Source organism: Bombus terrestris, chromosome 6 (assembly GCF_910591885.1).
Source record: "Bombus terrestris chromosome 6, iyBomTerr1.2, whole genome shotgun sequence".
Classification (NCBI taxonomy): domain Eukaryota; kingdom Metazoa; phylum Arthropoda; class Insecta; order Hymenoptera; family Apidae; genus Bombus; species Bombus terrestris.
The window spans coordinates 11946811-11970398 of record NC_063274.1 but is presented as its reverse complement, the minus strand read 5'-3'; the positions used below and the strand labels follow the sequence as shown (position 1 = coordinate 11970398).

The 23588-nt window shown below is 37.1% G+C and overlaps 1 protein-coding gene across 4 annotated transcripts in view; it reads right to left on the bottom strand.

Annotated features, from left to right (window-relative positions):
- Positions 1 to 23588, bottom strand: part of LOC100644847 — a 113408-nt gene that overhangs the window by 39999 nt on the left and 49821 nt on the right. The window contains exon 1 of one of the 4 annotated variants that reach the window (XM_012309535.3): positions 18734 to 19006. The exons of 2 other annotated variants lie outside the window; for them this stretch is intronic. The gene's annotated coding sequence lies outside the window, so the exon portion shown is untranslated. Of the gene's footprint in view, positions 1 to 1651; positions 1980 to 18733; positions 19007 to 23588 lie in introns of those variants that run through there. One more of the 4 variants, XM_020863369.2, reaches the window with a different exon arrangement.

Sequence of the window (23588 nt, the reverse complement as noted above, 5' to 3'; positions counted from 1 at the left end):
CCAGATTTGTTAAAAATTGAAACGTAGACATAAGGAATATTTGATACTGTTTGTGGATTTTATAATTTATCCTTCGTATAATTTTTATGTGAGCGTGCGTTTGTTCATACATAATTAAATAGTTTGTATATATTGTTTGTGTATAATCGCACGTAGTATGAATTATGATACAAAACAGTCGAGTTTTTTGCTATATATTAAAACGAATCTCGTATCGAAGTCATTACGATAAGGAATAGGCTGATTCGGAAAATTGGACATATCTGACAAAGTTTAGAAGAGATACAACGTAGTTTACTAAACTGATTCGTTGTATATTTCCAAATGATATACGTCGAATAAGTTTGCATTTGAATAATATATCACTCATTGAATTGACATAATCTTGAACGAACTTGGAATAATTGAAAAGAATTTAATATATCTCAGTAATGTACGAGTGATTTACAAACCATTTTTCACATAGTAAATAATATTTTTGAAGAAAGCGATAATCCTCCAAAAAATTCACAGAACTGGATTTTCAAATTTTCATAAGAATACGGTTCAAGCATCTTTGAATATTGAAACGCTGTCAACATACGTGCATTTAAATAACCGTGGCTATACAGAATGAAGACATTTCGGTATTCATACATCAGAATTTCTAAACACATGAACAAGCAAGCACAGTTTATGATATATCCAATATTCGAATGGCTATAAATCATTACGCTCAACCTTCTCAGTTTACGCATAAAAAGCGAAATGAGTCAAACAACCGTTCCACGGCTCAAAACACATGTTACGAATCAAAATATATACCTACGTATCGTGACGATTCTATTCCCACTTGCGTATATCTGATACTGCTATTATTCACGATTTATATTAGACAACGGTCATGCAATCGACAGAGTTTGTTCTTTATTATACATATTCATGACTAGAATGCGAATATTTTCGCGATTTCATATTTATACATTATGTACATAATAAAAGAAACGGAGCTTAAATGGAGATTTATTTCACTTACTTAATAGATGGAATATTTCAATCTTTCTGCATCTTATACGTACTCGAATTTCTACATAAATTGAAATTTTCCATAAATGCATGGACGATATGGATGTATCTATAGTCTACTCATGACTAAGCTATAGACGTGTATGGAATTTTATATTTTTACATAATTCAAGAAGTGGGAAATAATAGTTGGAATTATTAATAGAATATTAAATGTACGAGTCTCTGAATACTTTCTATATCTATAATTTGTAGTAACAGAAATTTCTTTCATTTATTAAACTCATTGTTAAACTCACCTACTATTTTTGTATATTACACGTATTCTATAAATTTCTTACATTTAAATTTCCCTTAAGCGCGTGAAACTCCGCAGTGTAATAACAATACAACAAACTATTACAAAACCCCAAAACATTCCTCTTTTTATCTCCAAACGTATAAGAATCCAGTTGCCAGATATCACTACGTAGAAACGTCTGGGTAACATAGTTCGGGAGAATGCACTTTCTAATCGAAAATCAAAAGCGCGTGACATAAACAAAACCATTCTGAGAAAGGTGTTTCAAAGTATCTGTCCCCTGCACAGTGACAAACGAACGGCAAACTTGCTATGTTTTCTTTTTTGGGCAATATATGTACTCACTGAAAATTCTCGTCTCCAGCGATGGGTCAACCGTGAAAAGTTCGTTCGCTTCGTAGAGATCGTCCTCGCGACAAACGTTCAAACATACGAGGTCTGTTACTAGTACCAGGGAACCGCGTTGCGGCTTCATTTGCATCACTATAGCACGGTATCGATGTCAACGTCTCGGTAAACTTTAAAGTTAAACAGGGAATGTTTCTGTCGTTTCGGTCGCGACACAAGTATTTTCTAGTTTCCCTTTTTTTTCCACTTTTTCCACCGTGCAGTTCTCACGATCCCATTTTCTATTCTTTTCTTTTTTCTTGTCATTCTTCCATTTCGAGCGTTCGATCGTTCCTGGAATCCGTTTAAACTGCTTCAGGTCCGATTTAAATGACAATCACTATGAAATATGCATAAACGTTTATTGTACGGAAGCAGAACACGTGTGGGGATAATTATACGTTGCTGCAGATAGTTAGCGTCATTGTTTCGTCGGTTCTACAGAATTTACGATTAGTTTGTTGCGCTCAGCTATACCTACGCCTTAAGCGTATGTAGCGTAAAATTGTTGATGCTCTGATGAAAACACCACGTTAGATTATACTGGTCGAATTTCATTTATTGGAACAAAATTTTAGGCAATGCTCCCGAAGGAAGCACATCTTTAATTCTTGTTCGACACATTTCCCTTTCTTCCAACAAAATATTCATCATATTATGTAATTTTTACGAGCCTATATATAGCTTGTATCATAAAAGAATTATATCTAAATAAATCATGGAGTTTTTACAAACTCAACGATTCTATGTGCATCTGATAATTTTTATAAATTCAAACATCTCCAATTTATGTAACTTAATTCGCGAACTCCAGTTATAAGAATTCCATTCATGGAATTCTATTATAATATTTAATTTCTCTCTCATACACGCGCATCCAACATTTTTTAACAAACTCAGGAGTCTTAAGCTCGAGTAACTCGATTAATCTGACTAATTGTAAGGCTTCAAACCATATTTTACAGTTTCTTCAATTTTTGCTCCTCCTTTCTACAGCGCATTAATAATTCTCGAATAAATTGTCGATCGGATCGAACAGCCGAGAGTCGACTTAACGGAATGGAACGTGACTTCATGGGCCTTGAATTATATCTTCCGTTGCAATTTCACGTTCCCGAAGAAATATTCGGTCTAAACACACGTTGGAGAACGCGCGTTTCGCTCATCGCCCTCGGCACGCGCCAAACAAGATGGATCGTACGTGAACGTAGAAAACGGATGAAAAGAAGGATGAGGAAGAGGAATATAATACAGCCGATATGATGTATTCGAGGGTAGTTAGCCATGGACGGCGATTTACGTGTTTATCTGGTGAGAGTGACGTGTAAGACAGACCGACAAACCGATGAATTACGATATAAATTACCGCCATTTGTCGAAACTATCCGGCTCCATTTGCGGTTCACGGTAACATTATATTTGCTTTCATTACTCGGTCGCTTTGTGCATGACGCTTAATATTTTATCTTAATGAGCAGAGAAAGGTAATTACTTGTGAGAAGAGTGATTATGCGAGCTGTTTGAGTTGTTATTTTTAACGCTAGAAGTACTGGGCGTACCGTCATGTGTGTACACTATACAAACGCGTTGATGATTACAATTAATAAAGTACAATGGGAAGAAATGTATAATTACGTTTTTATTTCAATAACAGTTGAACATGATGTTTTTACAGTAATTGCGCAAATAAAAAGACTGAAACTCTTTGATGAGTTAATACAACGAAGTGAGAACGTACAGGGCGTTTTGCTCGAAGCAAGTCATCTCATTATCTTTTTTAAATTATGACGATGCAGAAAACTTTTCGTTCCAAGGTAAACACGTTTTTATGCATTCGTAAATTGTCTTCTGTTGTTCACAATTCTCTCGTGTTTCGCTTGAATCTTGGAAGTCACGTTGTTAAATACTTCAAAGTCACGTTATTACACGTACTCGATCATGTCCAAACATATAAATCGGTATAAACGCGCCTGACAACATTGCCGGAAATCTCACCGTAAATCACCTGTGATCCTCGAATTTTTATATCTCGTACTTGCTCTAGTTTGAGCAATCAACAAGGATTTGCAATAGCTTAAGACTTAAGAAGATATTTCATACAAAATTGGAACGAGAAACTATTCGTCTCGATAACAATTTTTTTTTTTTTATATTTTGTTCGAATTTGAGACATTTTTCAACGTTAAAGAGATATAATTGACTTAAGAACGACTGAAAGCAAAGTTGACCAGACGGTGAATGTCTGCTACCCAGAAGCGAGCTGCTGCGCCCATTTCCGCTGTCATGTCACCGCCACAAGATCCCAGACGCCAACGAAGAGATCGCATCGGGGATCGATTTATCGAGCGACATCGTCGATCGAGATCGTATCGATCAGTCCGTGATGCGGAAAGAAGGGAACAAGAATTCTAAAAGGGCCGATGTCACGGCGATTTTTCAGGTTACGCGTCGCAGAAGAGAAAGAGACGTTTAATCTGCGGTCTCGATCGTCCGTGTCCGAGGCGTGGATATTGTGGACAACCGCGATCCAGATCGCGACGTCGCGTTAATTGACGGGGATTTAGATTAATTGTCGACTAACGAGGATTGCAGATTTATCGGCGATAAATGTCGGTGACTTTTTGCTCTTTACTGTTTGATTGGCTTCTTGGACGATTCCAGAACGGGTTTCCGAGTTGTAGGCAATTCAAAATGAGATTGAAGGCTGATAGAACTTCTTGGAATTTTAAATATTACAGATGGAATCAAGCCATAGTTAGAAACGAACGATAATAAGTTTGAGACGCGCCAGTGTATGTTCAAAGCTATGGTTATAGTCAATACGCATTGTGACGAATAGTCGTCCCAAAGAACACGCGAGCAATCAAATACAGTGGCTACAAAAGGTGTTTGCACACCATTATCTACTATAGCACTTACATATCGATTAATTCATTCCAAGTATATTAAATTTCATGTCACAGTATACTACTTTTGCATGACTATGAAGATTTGATACTGTAAGAATCAGATATTGTAAGAAAATATGTGCAAATATTTCTGCAGCCACTGTATATAGATTCAGTCTCCGGATGTTTCGCTTATTAAGACGACACTTTGTCGGAACGCACGTCCTAACCATGTAACCTTAGAGAAAATCTGTCTGATCGTGTCTGCATACTACGTCTAGACGCTCTTGTTTGACACAGGAAATCCTACGTTCACGCCATAGTTACGGGTAGCAGAGCTACGTTATTCACTGTCGACAATGCTTGGCACACGGGTGTCGTTGATTTCGACTTTTTAGACCAGTTGCAAGGGAACGGGGTCGAGTAATCCCAAGCGGTAGCCGTCCGCCTTATCTGGTAAACTGTGGCAACGACAACGACTCATTGTTGGCGAGGGAACCGCGTGCCCTGTGTTCACATAACAAGGCCCTAGCAACGGTTTCGTGCGATGAAAATAACCGGTCGGTGTGGGACGAATGAATGAATCGTTTCGAAATCGCGGGGGGAGAGATATACCAGATGTTGGACTCTCTCGTGTCACTCTGCTGCTGGATATTCGAAACCTCGTTACCGACTGGCTCAATTAGATTTGTGATCATGGTGTCGCGCGGCTGTAACGAACCGGCCAAGTTAATGTTAGGTAGGTTCGAAGTGTTGTTTCGACTTGTTTATTGAGTGTACTGTGCAGGATGTGATTTTTGTGAATGAGGTTGGATCGAGACAGGTGTCCTAGTGTAGAGTTCCGAGGAAAAGAAATGTTTGTGGGTGTAATAGGAAGTTGAGTGGGTTAGATTGATAATGGAAGATTAAACGTTACGAAACGATCGAAGTATCGACGAAAATTAAATCCTGGTGCGCGACGAATCTACTTGGATTTAAATCACCATACATCGTACGTTTAAAAAGTGTGGTAATTTAAAACGTGTAATTGAATCCTGCGTTAGAAGAACGTGAAGATCGTCAAAAAAGGGTTCCAAGGGCTAAGAACAGAAAATTACAAAAACAATATTTAACCGCTGTTGCAAACAGTTCCAAGCATAGCTTTTCGTTTTTCCTAAGAAACATGTTCGAGCTGTATGCGTCACTTCTGAAATATATGAGATATATAGGTATAATTATATAATGATGGAAATAAAGATATGCGATATAATTCCAAGAAACAAGTCACGATGTAAAGGATTGGATGACCAAAACGAGTCTCGTGCGTACGTGTATAGTCGTGTAAGGAAACGTTAGAATCTCCATAATACATAATCAATGCACGAGAGACACGCGAACCTACCGCGGCAATCGTTCGATCCACGGTAGCAATCGATAAGCAGTCACGTTTCTGTATTCTTTCTCGCACGATGCAAATTATCGGCACACGAGACCAGACAGGGTCTAATTTAATTACAATTTCACGGGTTAACGCCGCCGCGCTTCGATTCCAGATAGCTCGTGTGGCGTCGCGTTAGCGACAACGTTTTATCGCTAGATACTCGAATCCGACGTTAATACGAGCCACAAAGCGCGGGTGGTAGTAGAAGAAATACAGCCAGAAGATCGGGCGGCTCCTGGCGTCGATGTTCGCGGTAAGGATTGCATCAGTGCGCCCTTAATCCCATTACGAGTAAGTAATGGCCCCTCGTGCGCCAACCAGAGAACCGTAAAAATGTTGTGTCAGATGCTATCTGACTGGTTGTCGTTTGGTAATTTACCATACGTCCAATCTCGACGAGTTACACATTGGCTAAAGGTCAGACCGCTTTTACGCTCCTACCCGAGTCGATCGTGGCTTCCGAAGAAGTACCTTCTCTTCTCGGAGCGGTTCAAGTTTGTTAAAGGAGAAGAGAACGGATAGATTAGCGGACAAAGAAAGGAAGGGAGACCAGTGGAACGGTGGGTATTTATAGGTCGTTCGAATTCTATGGACCTCGAAGGGAACACGACGAGTAATAAGTTCCGTTTAAGTCCGAGCTGGCAGATAACGATCGGAATTTCGCGCCGAGCCTCCGACAGATACCGTGTGTATCCAATCTACTTGTAATTATATGCGACGGAATCTGGTATGTACGAACTGTTTAACGGTAAACGGTCAATTGGTGCAAATAGCCGGGACTGGGAGCTACTTAACGAAATTGCCAGTGCACTGCTCTGCGTGCTCCTGATTGCGACGATTGCTTTGAAAGCGCGTGCACGTATTGTGCAATAACCGACGAACCAGTCCGAGGATATCGTTCGCCGGATATTGCGTACCAACAAGTTCGAAAACCATTTCAATGGGGATGAACGGTACTATACGATTGCTCGAGTCAGGTTATTTCATAAATAATATGAAAAATCTAGGAGATAAACGAAGATATTTATCAATGTATTAAGAGTATTTCTTTTTCATATAAATCTCGACGTGGGAATGAGTTTATACTTCTTTTTTATAAATTATGATCAATAACGAATTACGATCTTGCTGGCATACTTTTCGGAAGAATTCTTCTTTTCCGTATCTTGATAAAAATTTTAATCCATTATTAGTAAGATGGGTTTTATGAAACCATAAAAATTTTTATCTTTGAGATAATTTGGAAGAAGAAATGGGCAGTTTGGGAGAACAAGCAGTTGCGTAACCCACTATACCACCCGTTGTAAATTTCTCAACGTTTCTATCTACGTGATAAAACTACCACTATACTAATTACGTCTTAGAACGCAATATGCTAAATCTAAGACTAAGTACTCGTAAAAATTGGATCCCGTCGATTACCAGTTTTCATCTTCGACGATTACGAACGTTCTCGTTGCTTCTTAGTAACATCTGACTGGAACTGAATTTCCATGAAAATCCACACCGACGAAAGTATTCATTCGATCATCGAAGGAATCCTGGGAAAAAAATGCATAAAAGCGTAGCGTCGCCAAAAACCAGTCCAGATATATCGCTTCCGGTATAATGAAAAATATCAGGCAAATTAATATGGTCGAGCCGATATTGTTACAGTGATTTATGGTATGTAAAACAGCGTTCTGGCGTTCGAAGGGCAAGGAACGAGAGACGTTCGTCGTCAGTGAAGATGGTCAATGACGTCTGCGCGGAATAGCTATTAAGCCGCGTATCCACTGATCAGACGCAAGTGGTTTATGAACGTTTGTGAAACGGTTCAGCCTTTAGAAAATTGGTGCACGTGGAAATTGATACATAAATCGCATATCTGACGTTAACAGATATTCGTCGCGAATGCTTTCTAAAGGAAGATTTCTATTAGTCGCGCAAAACTTTTGTCAACGTTTGCAAACGTTCGCTAACATTCATTAATGTGAATTTTCTTCGGTAGGTAGCGGACGTAGAGCATAAGCCATTGTAAACGATCGTGAAAATTTGTATGGCTTTAAAACAATGTTGCTACATTAAAGAAAATTGTGTTGTTTCTTTATGTTCGTAGAAAATAGAAGAAAATAATAATTTTGAGATTTAACAATGTGCTGAGTTTTAAAATAGCTTCTCTGTAAAAAAGAAGAAAGAAATAGAAAATTTGACCGATCATATTCTGGGTTTACATCCAGAATGATGTAATGAAATATTACTCATTTATCAATGTTTGTTAAAATTTGCTAGATATCTAAATTAAAAAATTCGAGTGTTGATGAACGTCACAGTTAATATTTATATTTTGCGTAGCGATATCCGGTGGATACGTGGCTTTAGGTGTTTCACGAGACGATTAAACCCGCATCATTGACCGCCCTCTTATTATCCGCGCCCGGTTTCCTTGGCCCTCTCACCTTCTCTTCGCCTCCCGCTTTCTACTTGCATAATGCATAAACGGGGTGAAAACACGAGGAAGCTGTAACGGTCTAACGTCATTTTACGCGGTAAAGAGACTGCGAATTTACAAGAAACCAAGCCGACTGCATACCAACGAGCCTGAATCCCAAGAGGTCTCGTTCATTCCGCAATCTCTTCACAGCCTTAATTCCCGCTGGATCTTTCACAAAAACAGGTGCGAACACCAACCAGGGGATTTAAGCGGATACTTACTCTCGTTCAGTTTGGTTTGGCAATTTGGGAACAAGTTTCCGATATATGATTCCATCTTCCAGCACAAACTTTCAGAGCAATTACGTGCGAGGTTAAATTTGATACACGTAAACTAAACTGGATACTTTATTAAGTATTATATTCGTGATTGCCTTTAGTTATTATATACAAGATAATATGTATTAGGTTGTCCGAAAAGTGTCTTTCTTTCGTAAACGTGTTTTTTACAACAGTGTACCTTCATACAAACGTGAAACCAAGTCTGTGAAATGTCGCGGTGTTTATCTCAACAGAAGAAAATGCATCGTACGTAATTCGACAAAATAATGTAAAACAAAAAACGTTGTGCGTCTACTATTTCCTCATAAAACGAAAGAAACTTTTCGGACAATCTAATACTTCGATTTTGACATTTAACTTACTGGCTATTAAAAACCAAACAGATCAACTTCATCTTCTGAAACATTCGATAAACAAAATTTGAAATACGTTCGTGAATAGCGTTTAATTTTGTAATTTAATTTTGTAATAATTTCGTAATTAGCTTGGTAGAGTTGATGAATTTCACTTATCGCTGACATATATGCCACTGTGCCTTATTCGTATCTTTTTTCTATTACTATATTTCTATTAGAATTAAATGTAAGCAATTACTTATCATCAGACGATTAAATTTTGAAGATATCCTAGAGGCAATCGTAGAACTATGACCGTCTTAACATTCCAATTAGACGGTGTAGGTGCATACCAGAGCCTCCTATTGTCCTGACTTTTTCAGTCACGCTAACGCAGGTGTTAGTCGCATTACTCGTTGGATGCAAGGATACCTTTGATTTGAAAGCAAAGTCTGACAATAATATATGAACTTAGTAATGGTAACGTTGAAAAGATAATGTAGCAAGTTCCATACCAATTGTTTACAAGTTAACAAAGTGAAACGAAGAGGAAACGTTCGAACGATGGAACGCTTAGTTTCGAATAGTTTCCGCGACGTCGTTCCCAAGATTCTCGGCGTAGATAAAGTTGTAAGGAGCCGTGTTCGCAAAGACACGGCGAATTGTCAGCCGTGTGAAAAAATATTACGGCTGTGTTACGGTCGTTTACGCGGCTTACTGGTTCTCCTCAGTAGCGTAGCACGTCGGAGTTATTCTTGTACGTGGAATAGTTACGAGCCCCTCGGCTTCTCTGCTTAATATGCATGGAAACGCACCGCTACGACCATATGCTTCGTTTACCGCTTCCAATTTCTCATTGTTGCGAGACCACTAACTCACTGCGAGATTTTCTCGTACCTATCATTGCGTCGGTTTGTGTAATGGTTAAAGCGGCTTGTTAAGTCGTCGACGAAGAAAAAGACGATTATTTCAATGTAGAGTAATAATTACAGGTAATTCAAATAGGTTAGCGACTGTCTTGACAGGCAGCACTATCAATCATGTATATTACTTACGTCTCATTCATACATTTACTCATTATCTGACGACTTATTTTGAAGCAAATGTGTTTAGATCGTTTGAAGAGATCAGTGCAAATGCGCATATGTAAGCGTATGTTTCTCTAATAATGAAATAGCTACGTACTGAAAACGATACGTAACATCCTATTCATCTAAAGGATTTTGTTATGGCTTCAAAGTCTTTACGAACATGTACTGTTATGTGTTAGCATGTTGAGAAGCGTAGAAGTTTCTCTGTTGGAATTTAAGATTCCTACAATTAAAGATTTTATCATTCTTAATAACAGAATTTGTCTCTTACGAATGTTCTTTAATTAATTAAATTTTCCATTTAAATACGCCTTTATTTTAGCTTAGAAACAATTGTCGAAGAATAATCCGCTATTATTATAAACAAAACACAGAGATGTGTTTATCTTCCGTGAGATGATTGAGATAATTTTATTTGCCCCTGGAAGATGATCTGATTAAAGTCTCGTATCATCGTATTATGTATAATGTATCTGTGTTTGTGTATCTCCAAATACGGGAATTTCACGTGACAGAACTCGTGCAGTCTACATCTGTCATTTCTACTCAAAGGATATCGAAGGATTAATATCTGTTGACATGATTGCGACTAATTACATATTATTGAGCGACTGAATATCGCGACAGTGGCTCAAAAACGAAGGCTGCTGTTCAATTCAAATGAAATTGTCCCGAGTAAAATGAAATGTCACGGTAGGCAAATTCGCTCGGAGAGTTACTATTTCATCTATGGCCTCGAGCTCCGTGAGACACGTTAAGCATGCGTGAAAAGGTACTAATAAGACACGCGCTGATATTTATTTCTGACAGCTATTGTTTAATATTAATACTCTTTGCATTCGTCGTATGCACAAGCTTAGGGGGTCTTGAATTACCATTAACGAATGTTTCTATCGTTCGATATACGAGTAACCTAAGCTATAAGCTACGATAACTATAACGTATGTGTGCAAATAGTGTGTTATGAAATGCCTGTTGTACTTTTATAAAGTATCTTTTATTACACTTCATTATACATCCAAATCAGCCATATTTTATTCTAAATAGCAATTCGTTGTTTCAACTTAGTTTTAATGTAGTATGAAGATAATCAGAAATTGAAAGACGAGATCTGTAAACTGTTAAAACGAATAAAGTGAATTCAACGAAACTCGATTTTATTAAATTTGATTTTTATTCTAAATTACAAGACTGTAAATTACCAGATAAAAATTATCTAAGAAATTTCAATATTTCGCTTTTTTTACTCTAGACATGCTAATCACGCTAATTGTTAAATAACAAACCCTAATGTATTCACACAAAAAGAAAATAATAATAAAGCAAAAGATTAAATACCTTTGATCAGGAATCTTCTAAAAATTCTTAAATAGCACGAATTCAATCATACACAAGATTATAATCTTTTCAATGATGAGTGACTCGTTCGCGCCCTCTAAATACACCAAATTGCTATATTTATCTTTCCCTGTTTAGAATAACTAAGACGATCGTTCTACAATTATCAAGAAACACCTGCCTCTTTGCTTATTTATGTCCTCGCGCAACAAAACTTTCGAGACTAAAAAAGTTATTCAGCTCTGCCCTTTTGGAAGCTTATTATTCACACTTAAGTGACATCTAAAGTGCACGTTATTTTTTGGGACTGTCACGCTTTTATCGGATGATTTCGCGGGGGCCATATCGATCTGACAGTCGCGTAAAAGCTATGTCAGAATGCGATCAGCACCGACTGCCACGGAATCCTAACAAAGTTAGTGGAACCCTCTGTTGCGTAGCGGGAGTCAGCTGCCGCGGCTGGATGACAAATCGTTGCTCGGCCGACCTGACAGCTAACATCCATTGGCCGTTTTACAACTTGATAAATCGCGTCGGTACATGGGGGAGATCTCTGCATTATGAAACAGTGTACATTAAGCGTACACTTTGAAGTTACTTCTCTATCAGACTTCTATCGATTTTATTCAATTTCTTTCTGAAATTTTTATTTGTTATACCACCTTCATCTTTCTCATTGATTTAAGGTGCATTGACAGTAGGATTATCAACGACATACGTACAAGATTTGTATCCAAGAAAGCCACACGAGAAGCGTGTAAGATGTATCTATATTCATAAAAGATATATCTACATATAACACAAAATCAAACACTTATAGCTGACAAAAGATCATTTATGAAGATATTATGAAAAATTATAAATTAGTTATTTCGATCAGTTTGACAGTTTTCGTTGAACAATGTCATTCGATGAGTCGATTAGAACGAGAATTTGTTAGCTCTGTATAAGCAAATTGGACCATTTATGTCCACGCAATGAAACATTTTTACTATTCTAGGCTTTCAAAATTATGAAATATTTATTAATGTCTTTGCTATACTATATCACCAATTTTGAAGCCAAATGTTTGAAACTTTTTCTTAATAAAATAAAAATTTCGCTGGAAGAAATTTAAGAATGAAACAATTTACCTCCTATGAATTCAACGGTCTAACTTGTCTATAAAGCACTGATTCTACTTAATTCGATCCTTGCTAGTCCAACTTATTAATGATTCATATACTCATTTTATTTATGCTCATTAGTTGGTAATGTTTTCCAATTAACGACCAATTAGGATGCGATTGAAAAGTAACGTAGAAAGATGAATTATCGAATGAATGTTGTAACGTGGAATGATTAATGGAATGATAGATTGTTGAGAGGATCGCCTACTCGAAGTAATGGAGAATGTTAGTGGGTCGTTTAATGCTTCGAAAACTTTGTTGTAACGCTGAAGTTGGTTATCGAGTAAACAATTTATTATATCGTAAATGTCTACTCCTACATTTAATCTCTACCATTTTATAACGTATGTCCCATTGTGAGTAAACCCAGGAGTGGGCTCGATATATATAATAAGATTAATTGCCCATAGAGGTCTTATGTCAAATAGGTGGAACGATGACGAAATTTATCTGACAACAATGAAATCAAAATTCTCGCTCCTAAATAATCAATATCCCAAACTCCCATTTCATAACTTAGTTTATTAATTATTTACTCGTTCCAAAATAAAGAATCAATTTCTATTTGTACAAAAGCTATACGGCAACGCTAAAGATAAACGCTTATCATCGTACGTAAGAAAAAGCTTCCTTCCTAAAGTCCGATTTGCGCGAAAAGCCTACGTTAGACCATTATGGAAATCACCAGGCCCAATTTCCATAATGGACAAGTTGCATAAATTACTCCAACGCGCTAAATTTATGCTGCTTGACTAAAAATTTAAATGATTCTAATATCCTTACTCTCTAACGATATCAATGCTATTTATACGGCCACGGTATACGTAGATACATTGTGCCACTTAGAGCAATTTTGAAGTGAAACAAACTATCAAGGAATGTTAATTTAAATCATGGTTGCTCCGCGGAGATCGCTATTATCCTACTCCTTTTAATAGATTACCGTGTCATTTTGTTACGAGCACAGCTTGATTTACGAGAAAATCTGCTTTTTAATATGATAGCTAGAGCAAATTATTTATTAGCATTGGCAATTACGAGGGGTGAAACACTATCCCGCTGGAACCAGTTCCATCGTTCAAAAACGAGAATCTTTTAGTGAATAATTGCGCGCAGGGTTGTACGCTAAAATTAAAACTGGAATTAATTATAATATAATCACCTGGTATGAACACACTCGGATGATAACGTCTAGCGAAATAATAATAAATAGCATGAATAAATATCGCGGTGAGGTACCTATCTCGCATTGATTCGATATTTCACGACCAATTATTAAAGTTATTACGATTCTAATTAGAAATGGCCGTATATGATTATAATTAGCTGTACCAATTACGCGCCAGCTTATCGCACGATTGGAAACCTGCTCGCGAACGCTAATCAAATGTGTCTCGATTCTTCTTAAAGATTAAACATAACGACGTTCAATATTTGTATTATTAAAAAGTAGAAGCACATCAAATTCAATACAACTTTTATGGATATAACAATATAATTTGGTATTTATGTAGGTAATTCTAACGGCATTCGTTTCTCGTTTTTCAATTTAATTTTATTCCAAACATGCTGTTCCAAAAGAAACCTAATGAAATTCTTTTTCTAACATTTTTGCGCCTCCTTTCGCCTTTATAAATTACCATCATTTATATTCTTATTATATTCAAGATTTGCTATTCAAAAAAAAAAGAAAAAAAAGCAAGAAGAAAAAATGGAACGCAAGGCAAAGACAGATAATCATCGCGGATTAACCTAAAATCGGGAAAAAATAATCCTGGTGTTAGATATTACAAAGCGATCCAGTTTTATCGTATGCGCGCTATTAAGTAGGATTAAATTGAACAGGGGGATGATAAATGCGTTGAGAACAGCTTTCGATGTAAAAGAGCCGCTCCTTAAAAATTCTCTCGCTCTATTTACATCTCCCTTGTCACTATGCATGACTTTCTGTGATTTTTAATCTATAATCACTGCGTGAATTTGCGTCATGGTTAAATCTTGGCTACGGCCACGTGTTACAAGTAATATACATACATATATTTAGCAATGAAAAGATTATTCACGCTCGTATATCTAGTCGACACAAATCGATCTAGACACAAATCGATTTAGGAACAAATCGGTTAGACAGTTTGTTTAAGCAATTCGTAAAGGAAGGAATCTTCAGTTGCCTTTATTAACTAGCTGGGAGATTTAGTACATGTGATAATCAAGTCGAGTGCGTCTTTGGACGATGATCAAAATTAAGTAAAATGGAATTGAATCGATGTGAAATTAATTGGTATCACGGTTAGCATATTCATATGAAGAATTATTCATATTAAGTTGAGGCTACTATGACACACAAAAATTATGCCCACTTGTAAACAACGTTAACTAGATAGTAAGGTTCACATCTTATATTATATACGAGTTATATGTACCTCATATATTTCGAGATAACAGGAACTTAATTAATCCCTTCAGGAAAGAATTTATTTCGAGCCGTGGAAGAATTTTCTTTTATCAATGATTAATTATAGAGAGAAATTTTGTCTGATGTCGATGCTAAAATTTAGGATCGATTTTACCGGAGACAGATACATTCATCTTTTATTTAGTTAATTAATGCTAAAATACGACGTTACACGCATACCACATGGAGCGTGAAAGGTTTTAAAGAAAATAATTCTCTTTCTAGCGTGTGTATTGTTACCATAGATATAGTACTGAACTACAATATACGATATCGTAATTTCTTTTAAATAGAATATCCTGTTTAAACGAAAAGAATTCTGAAATCCGATACTATTTTTCAAATATTCTATCGATGAGAATCGACGAAGATAGTAAGTTAATATTTTGGTGGAATAATATCTGAGAACACAATTGAAAATAGTATGAAGAATCATTCGAAAGTTAATTCTGTCGATAGGTAACAAACGGCACGTGATTCATAGTCGAATAAATTTCATCGGCAAACTATTTCTACCACGTTACGAAATGGTTATGTCAAAATTAGTAATGCTTACTTTCTGTGTCAGTATCACATTTGTACAACGCGGTATCGTGCAGTTCTCGGACGTCATTAACCTGAAGGGGCAGTAAGTAAAATTGGAAATCGAATGGTTTTCTCGATGATCGTATCTGCCTGCGAATTCATAATATAAGAGCTAAATCGGTCTGGTATACCAATATACTATACGGCATACCTCTGAAAATAGTTGAACAACGCGGTTCTATCTTATCGACTCGTAACTCCGTTTCACGATAAACGAATCGAGTTAACATTGCTCAATACATACAATGTATCTAATAGAAACTCCTATCACCAGCCAATACCTTCTTACGATCGACTTACGAATATTGGAAAAATCTTCTGGAATCGAGTGGAGTCAATAAGTGGCACTTTTAGTAAGTGTCGCCTCTAATCGAACCTGTGGTAACAAGCCATTTTTCCCGGATAAAATCGAAACTAATTATACCGGGCGTACGATTAACCGAACGTTTTAAAGTGCGAACATTGGCAAACCTAAAATCGTAGATATCGGAGATATCTAATTGGATCGCGAACGAAACGAAACCAGACTGTTGACGCTATTAGATACACGTGAACGCGTGAAACCAGTGAATTGTCGATTTTTTTCTCCTGTTCCTGGAATTTTTAATCAACATTCCACGAGCATTGATACTGCGCCAACTGGCGAAATGTTAATTAAATCGGTGATAAGGTGATTCTCCGATGGCGTGAACGAAAAACCATCGACCCACGGTAAAACCGGCATGGAGAGAAAGTTAGGCGCGTTTTATTCATCTTTCTTGATCTTTCTTGCTCTTTCTCGGCCTTTCTCGATCCTTGGTAGTAAAAGCGATCGCAAATCGATCGTCGACGTTTCTTTTTCAGGTTGTAGACAATGCCAGTGAACTTTTCTCAGGTGGTTATTAAGCGGCAATTAAGTGTTGGCTGCAACGTGCATTGCCGTGCCGATGCTGTCACGCCTGTCAGACGGCGCCACCATAAAATGTCAAGACTTAACAAGTGCCGTGTAAATGAAGAACGTTAATGCGTATTGACGGCAGGCGAACCGGATTTGATTGAAATGTTCCGTGGCCCTGAGGATATTTGCATGCAATCTACGATCGAAAAGAAATCGAATCGATTCAAGATACGCAATTTATTGGAAACAAATCTGTAATTGATTTATCGGTCCCCGGGTTAAATTCTATTGCTATCGAAATGTAAAATAATCTTCGCTGTAGTTTCGTGTTTTCAAAGGAATGCATCTAAACGTGATTGAAGAAGATATTAGAAGAAATTTTTTTTCTCTTTTTTTTTTTAAGGAAGATTGTAGAAATTCATTGGTTTGAGAAATTAATTGATTAGTAGTTGGTATAGTGGTTTATCATGGTAATGTTATTTTCATAAAAATGAAGCTTATAGAGTGTACTTTTTTGATAATGTCTAATGTTATAATTTCTTTCACACGTTAGTATTTCAGTCGATATATTCGATATATTTAATATATTACATATCCAGTATATCATAATAATAAACAGCTGTATTTAGATAGAAGTCCATTGGACACGAAATTGAGAAAGCGAAGGATATGTTAAATGAACGTGACTGGTAATTGACAGCGTAAATTTGTTCTATTTCTTTATGATTAATGAACTTTCTCTGTTTCCTATATGTTTACGTAAATCTAAAAACAGATAAGTAGAAATATATTTTTCATTTAATGTGCTATATTAGATGCTTATATACAATGAGTAATCACATATTTTACTTTCGGAAAATAAGAAATAGGTTTACCATGTTCCACTTTATACATTCCCTCTTGAATTTCAAGAAACTACAAATAGAAAATCCTCAAAATAGACAGGGAATGTTCAACTCTTACAACTTCGATTCATTTCTGAAACGTTCTTTCAGATAAATGAATACTTTACACGTAACAAATGAACAGTTTCATTATTCAGCTGTACCAACTCAATCTTTGTCGGAGACCACCGAACCACCCTGCGTGAAAAGACTGACGAACGTGCTGTCGCGACGTCTAAACGCAACATATCGGTGCGGAACTGCCTCTCTGAAATCCGAGAATCTTGCTAAGTGACGAACATTTATACGATCGCCACTAGACGAAGAAACGAACCGGGTTCAACTGAACGCGTCACGGTGCCACGAGATATATTTGCATCCGTACGGCAAACCCACCGCCAGGCAATGCATTACGACTTACGACCAGCTTATCGAGCAGTGACAGTCGAAGTAAATCAATGTACAAGACAGGGGATGCCGGCTAATAATAAGAACTGTTTCTGCGACCACTGTCGTTCCTGTCACATATGACACAGTGTACCATAAAGCCACTTTAATCGACTCCATCCTACGGGTTCTGCTTCTGTCTCGTCGTTTCAATCGATCCATTTTCTTTGATCGCGTACGTGCACTGTGATCGTTAGCCTGTCAATTGTTATGCATTTGTGGGAAACTGAAAGGTGCGAACATGCACAGCAAATATTCAAAGAGTATTTCTTCTAATTTTTAATAGATAGTTCTATCAGATTATTCTACGATTAATATGATTTCTTCAGGGTTCAATGTAAAAATGCTATGAAGATTGTTACTATCGTAAAATCGGAAAGGAAGATCTCATAGAAAAGGGTAGAGTTATAGAAAATACGAGGAAATTCATCGTCAACGGATAATTTTTCATTCTCATCTAATATACAAAAACCAACGACTGGATTACATCTATGGAATTTAGTAAGGAGCTTTAGATTTTAGATAGAACCGCTTCGACATAGTTTCTGATTCGTTCGTTTTTACCTGACTTATGGGTAGTAAATTAAAAGACGATAAAACGTCGTAGAGGATATTACGAATAACTCATTAAAAAAATATCATGAAAATATTCCCTCGCAATTTTTAGAACCTGTTCAGCGTACGTAGCAAATATCACAAGCTCATCGATAAGAAAATACAACCCTGTCCATACAGCAATTGATGTACAAACAGGAGGAAATCTATTCTCAGATTAAGGAATTCCACAAAGAACTTACTGTTTCGCAGACGACTGATGTCATATCATCAAACACGTGGATATCAGCGGCTTGGTCGCTGGTAAACGATGAAACATCGCTCGTGATTGACCCCACAAGGGAACGACACGGCGAGCGATGAATCTCCCCGTAACAAGAACGACGATTTCGTTACGAAGAGACCTGTTAACAGCCGGCAGTCGATGACGTTCTCACTCGATTATCTAACACTTTGCAGAGTTCGATCGTAGATTACACTTACGCGGCCCGACAGCCGCTCTTAGATAACGTTCAACGTGCTCCCGCCGTAGATTATACTGTACTTGAACGTCACCACCAAGTGTTCTTACGTATCGATGACGTGCGTCATCGCCACCTACGAATCCGGTGGTTCGTGGTAAACGAAAGAAAAAAAATATGGGAACGTCAGTGATCTGTGGAGCGTCACGCGGAGCGCACTGTTTCAATAATATTTATGCCGGCCACCCCCGCTGCCTCGAGCAAGTCGAAGAATGTTATTTTCTTAAGCGTGGGTGAAGGGGAGTGCGTAATAAGCGAGTTGGATTTCGGTTGACTGACATTCGCAGTATCTAATCTAGTCCGACGTTTCAAATTCACTGTATGCTTCTTACAAGCCGAGACTCGTTCCGTGCCTGTTCCATTCATCAAGCTCCGACTATATGTAAGATTCGATACTCGATCTATCATATTCGAAATACCCATTGGAAATTGTTTGATTAGGGAATCGGTACGCAAAACTTTTCAACCGAAATATTGAAATTTACTTCTTCCTTGAGATGAAATTTCGAACATCTAGCTATTCGAGTGAAGATAATTAACTTAACGAAAAATGACCAACAACGAAATTTTCATCGTTCGAATAACACTTGTGTCAATGTGAAGTCCCGTTCGAATTTCCAAACTACATCTACGTATCCATTTTGGATTTATTGTATTCGAAACGTTAAAAATTATTCGATTACAGCTGTTTGAATAAAAATATAAAAACGCGCCTCTCTTTTTCCGCCGCGTGAAATCTCAAATTTCCCGCTGTTCACGCCATACAGGCAAAGCTCCTAAAAAAGAGCGATCCATCGGGATCACGATCAACCGAGCGATTTCTCGCATCGGCTCGATTATTTATCGTTCTCACGTTTTAATTCCCCAAGACGAATGGCTCAAAAGGAATTCTTGTTGGAAGTCTTGTTCGAAGAGATGACACGTTACCTGGGTATCTTCTTCTCAAGCTGAAAAGCTTCGCGTTCCAACTAGCCACGATTTGCCTGCTCTTCGAGGAATAAGACGCTGCACACACCCCATCGTCGATCGAGTGTATCCCCTGTGCGCGCAACAAGATACAGAAACAAAAGATCGGCCTCTTTCCACCTAAGCAAACGAATCCATCAGAGGGCGTGAGTGAAACACGAGTGGAATATCTCGTGGTTCGTGAAGTGGCGCTAGCCATTCTCACAGTAATTATGTAAATTTTTAGAAGGGTTCGAAACACGAACCGACCAAACAAATACCCTTCCACTAGATAAGAAACACCTTTGTGTATTTACTTTTGGCGTGAAACCATTGTTCGTGTGAACCACGAACCTGGAAAATATTCTTACATTTGGATTAGCTGTCGCTGTTCGATGTGTTCAAGGGTCTATAGTCTACGGTCTACAGGGAGCGGTGTAAGTTGGTTTTGTAAAATAGTTGTGGATACCTCGTGCAAAGAATTCTACTAATTGAGATATTTTAGAAGAAGAAGAGTCGTACAAATTTTACATTTGTGAAAACTAGGAGTGAAGTGAAATTATAATAGAAAAATGTGCGTGATTCTTTACAAACTTATGAAAGTTTGAAAATTCGTAATGAAATTCTCGAGGTGAGTAGGAATATTATGTAGCATTTTCTATAGTTATCCCGTTCTCGGCAAAAAGACATATATAACACTTTTTCTTCTGCGTTCGCTAATTGACTAATTAGATAACGAAAAATCTTTATTTCAAGAAGAATATTTCATTCGATGCTTGACTAATTTCCCGTTTATGTACGATGGCTATATCTTCTACTTTAACTTGAACGTAATGCATTCTCAGAAATATGCACGACACGTTCACATTGCCTTTTCACGTACTAATATCCTTGAACAGGGAGGAGTATAAATTACTCATTTCTTACCAACTTACTAATTGAAATAATTAGCAGAAACGTTGATCATCGATATGTACCAGCTCGTTATTCAAAAAGATTAACCAGACAAAAATGACAAGTCTCACGATTACCTTGAATTAATCCCATATTTTCTTTCAGAGAAACATCAAGTTATTTTTCAATAAAACGAAGAGCCATTAACCATGAGCCAGAAAAATTGTCATAATAAATATATATATACTTATTTAATATTTTATTTTATATATATGTTGGGTTTTCGTTAGGATTTTGGGCGCGTGATAATTCTTCATTAGAATTAGCCATCGTGATGCTCAACAAAGATTGTATTTACACGTATAAATATGTCTTCACGAAGTTTAACGAATAATTAGTTTAACGATTAATTAGTTTAACGAACAATAAGCTTAACGGATGCTTTTGACAATGTTCTTGGGTTCAATAACGAATCCACGATTAACGGGAAAACTCTTTGTACATTAGAATATGTTTTGTAGCACGCAGACACGTTTACTAAGATGCTGGGTTACTTTCAGACTGACAGCCAAGACGATAACAGTAAACTCTCCAAGGTGATTGCAAAATAAAAGACAGATACGGTCACATTTGTCAATTACATATTAATCGGGAATATCAACAAAATCCCAAGCGCCGTTACTAGGCAGTCCCGCGTAAAACCAACATTGTTCCTGGCCGGGACTTGATTGTTTAATACAGCGTGTTCCTCAATATCGGTACTTCCTCTGTTAGACATATCGTTCATCCCGTGACCGTGGCTACGTTCGGCGACCAGTTATGTCACCTCGAGTCCAAGTATTGGGAATCTTCCTAAAGAAAGGCCCGATGTCCCTACATCTCCGACATATATATAAAAGAATACTAAATATTAATAATTACAGCGAACGTTTATTCATAAATATTTCCAGTCAATTATCAAATAATCTATTCTCTTCATTTCAGGGAACAGCTCCGCGCAATTAACCAAATCCTCGTAGTTTAAATTCTAAAAGATAGATAGTCAACGGAAGTTTCGCAAATCATATCAGTACACAAGATGCCGCGTTCATTTGTTATCGAATATCATTATTGAACGTAGTCTCAATGAATGCTGAGTAAGAAAGAGATCCTTTGAAATTTCTTAATGAAACATGCTGCATCAGGGACGATATTACAGAAGTCGTTAACGATAAGTGGTTTCACGACTTTTGCCACGGACAAGCTCAGCTTCGTTTGCTTATTCATGGTTCATAGTTATCGGCACTCTGTGATAAGAACAAGACGATGTAATTGACAAGGCTGTGCGTAAATCTTCTAATAGTCGTCTCATAATTAAAGCTCGTCTCGAGAGTTTAAATACAAGTTCTTTGGAATTTATGTTACGACACATATCGGTAGGGAACAATGTGAGAAATTTGACGTCGACTAGGTCAACGAATTCTGTGTCACGCTGATTGCCCACGATAATAGTGAAATTTTTATTACAAGATACAAGATGTTTTACGATTCAGTTCAGCGAGCTGAACGCGTCTAGAACGTGTCTGGACGTTTTCCTTCAAATCAGGTATGTAATTCAATTTTTTAGTTTCACTCTGAAAGTCTCGCTAAAATCTGTTAATTAATAAAATCGTAAGCAACGTTACATAATATAAAAGACGTAATTTGTAAATTGCAAATTGTGGTTTAATCAAGTAAATCACTACTTGTTAATTAAGTAAATACTACTACGTGCTAACAATTTTTCTAAAATGCTGTAGCTAAAAAATAGGGGAGGGGGAACAATGAGACAATAAGAAATCTTACGACAAGATTGTTACATATATCGTTCGATGCAATTAACGTCTACATTGAAATCAAGCTTAAAGGAAAATTTCTTCCTTTAAATCTTCGTTAGAATTCGTTATCACAGCGAGGACAATAACGTGATAAGTTTCTTTCTTATAATTTTCTTTGTGCACATACAATATCGCAGTAGCTATATATCGTATGTAACTGACAAAACGAGGTCGTCGTTATTTTAAAATACACTGAGTGATATAACTGAAAGGAGGAAAAGAGAATCGTAATAAGTTGTAGTGAATTCGGTCGGTAATTCTGAAAACGCGAATCGCTTAAATAGCAAGTGTCAAAGTTGGGCCGGCTGCATGGCGTAAATCCGAGCTGAATGCAGCTTAAACGAAGGCGTTTATAATATTGTCAAACGGTACGTTACGAAGCCGCGGAAATACCCGGCCGCAAGGGTGCACGCGTGAATGCCATGGGCTCTTAGCACATCTTAACGCTTTCGGTGTGGTACTTAACCGGTTGTTTGAATAGTCGCAACCTTTCTTAAAACGATAAGGAAACCTTTGCGTTAACGAGAAACGTTTTTGCTCCTAGGACGAATTTTTTATTCCAAATCAAATCATTGGAAAGAATGAATGATAATTGCGATTGATCTTCCAACGTCTCCTTGCGAAACTAATAATAATCATAAATCTTCTACAAGCTATCGTACGAATGCCCGTTGCATCATATTTGTTACAACTCGTATTTGTTGAAACTCTAAGTTCTTCAAAGTTCTGTTATATTGTTTAGTTTCTGAAATTCTTTCCATAATTCTCATAGGAATTTACTCGAATGTTTGTTGCATCATATTTGTTGCAGAGTCCTGCTTCTTCAAATTTCTGTTATAGTATTTAGTTTTTATAATTGCTGGCATAGTTTTCCTAGTTAC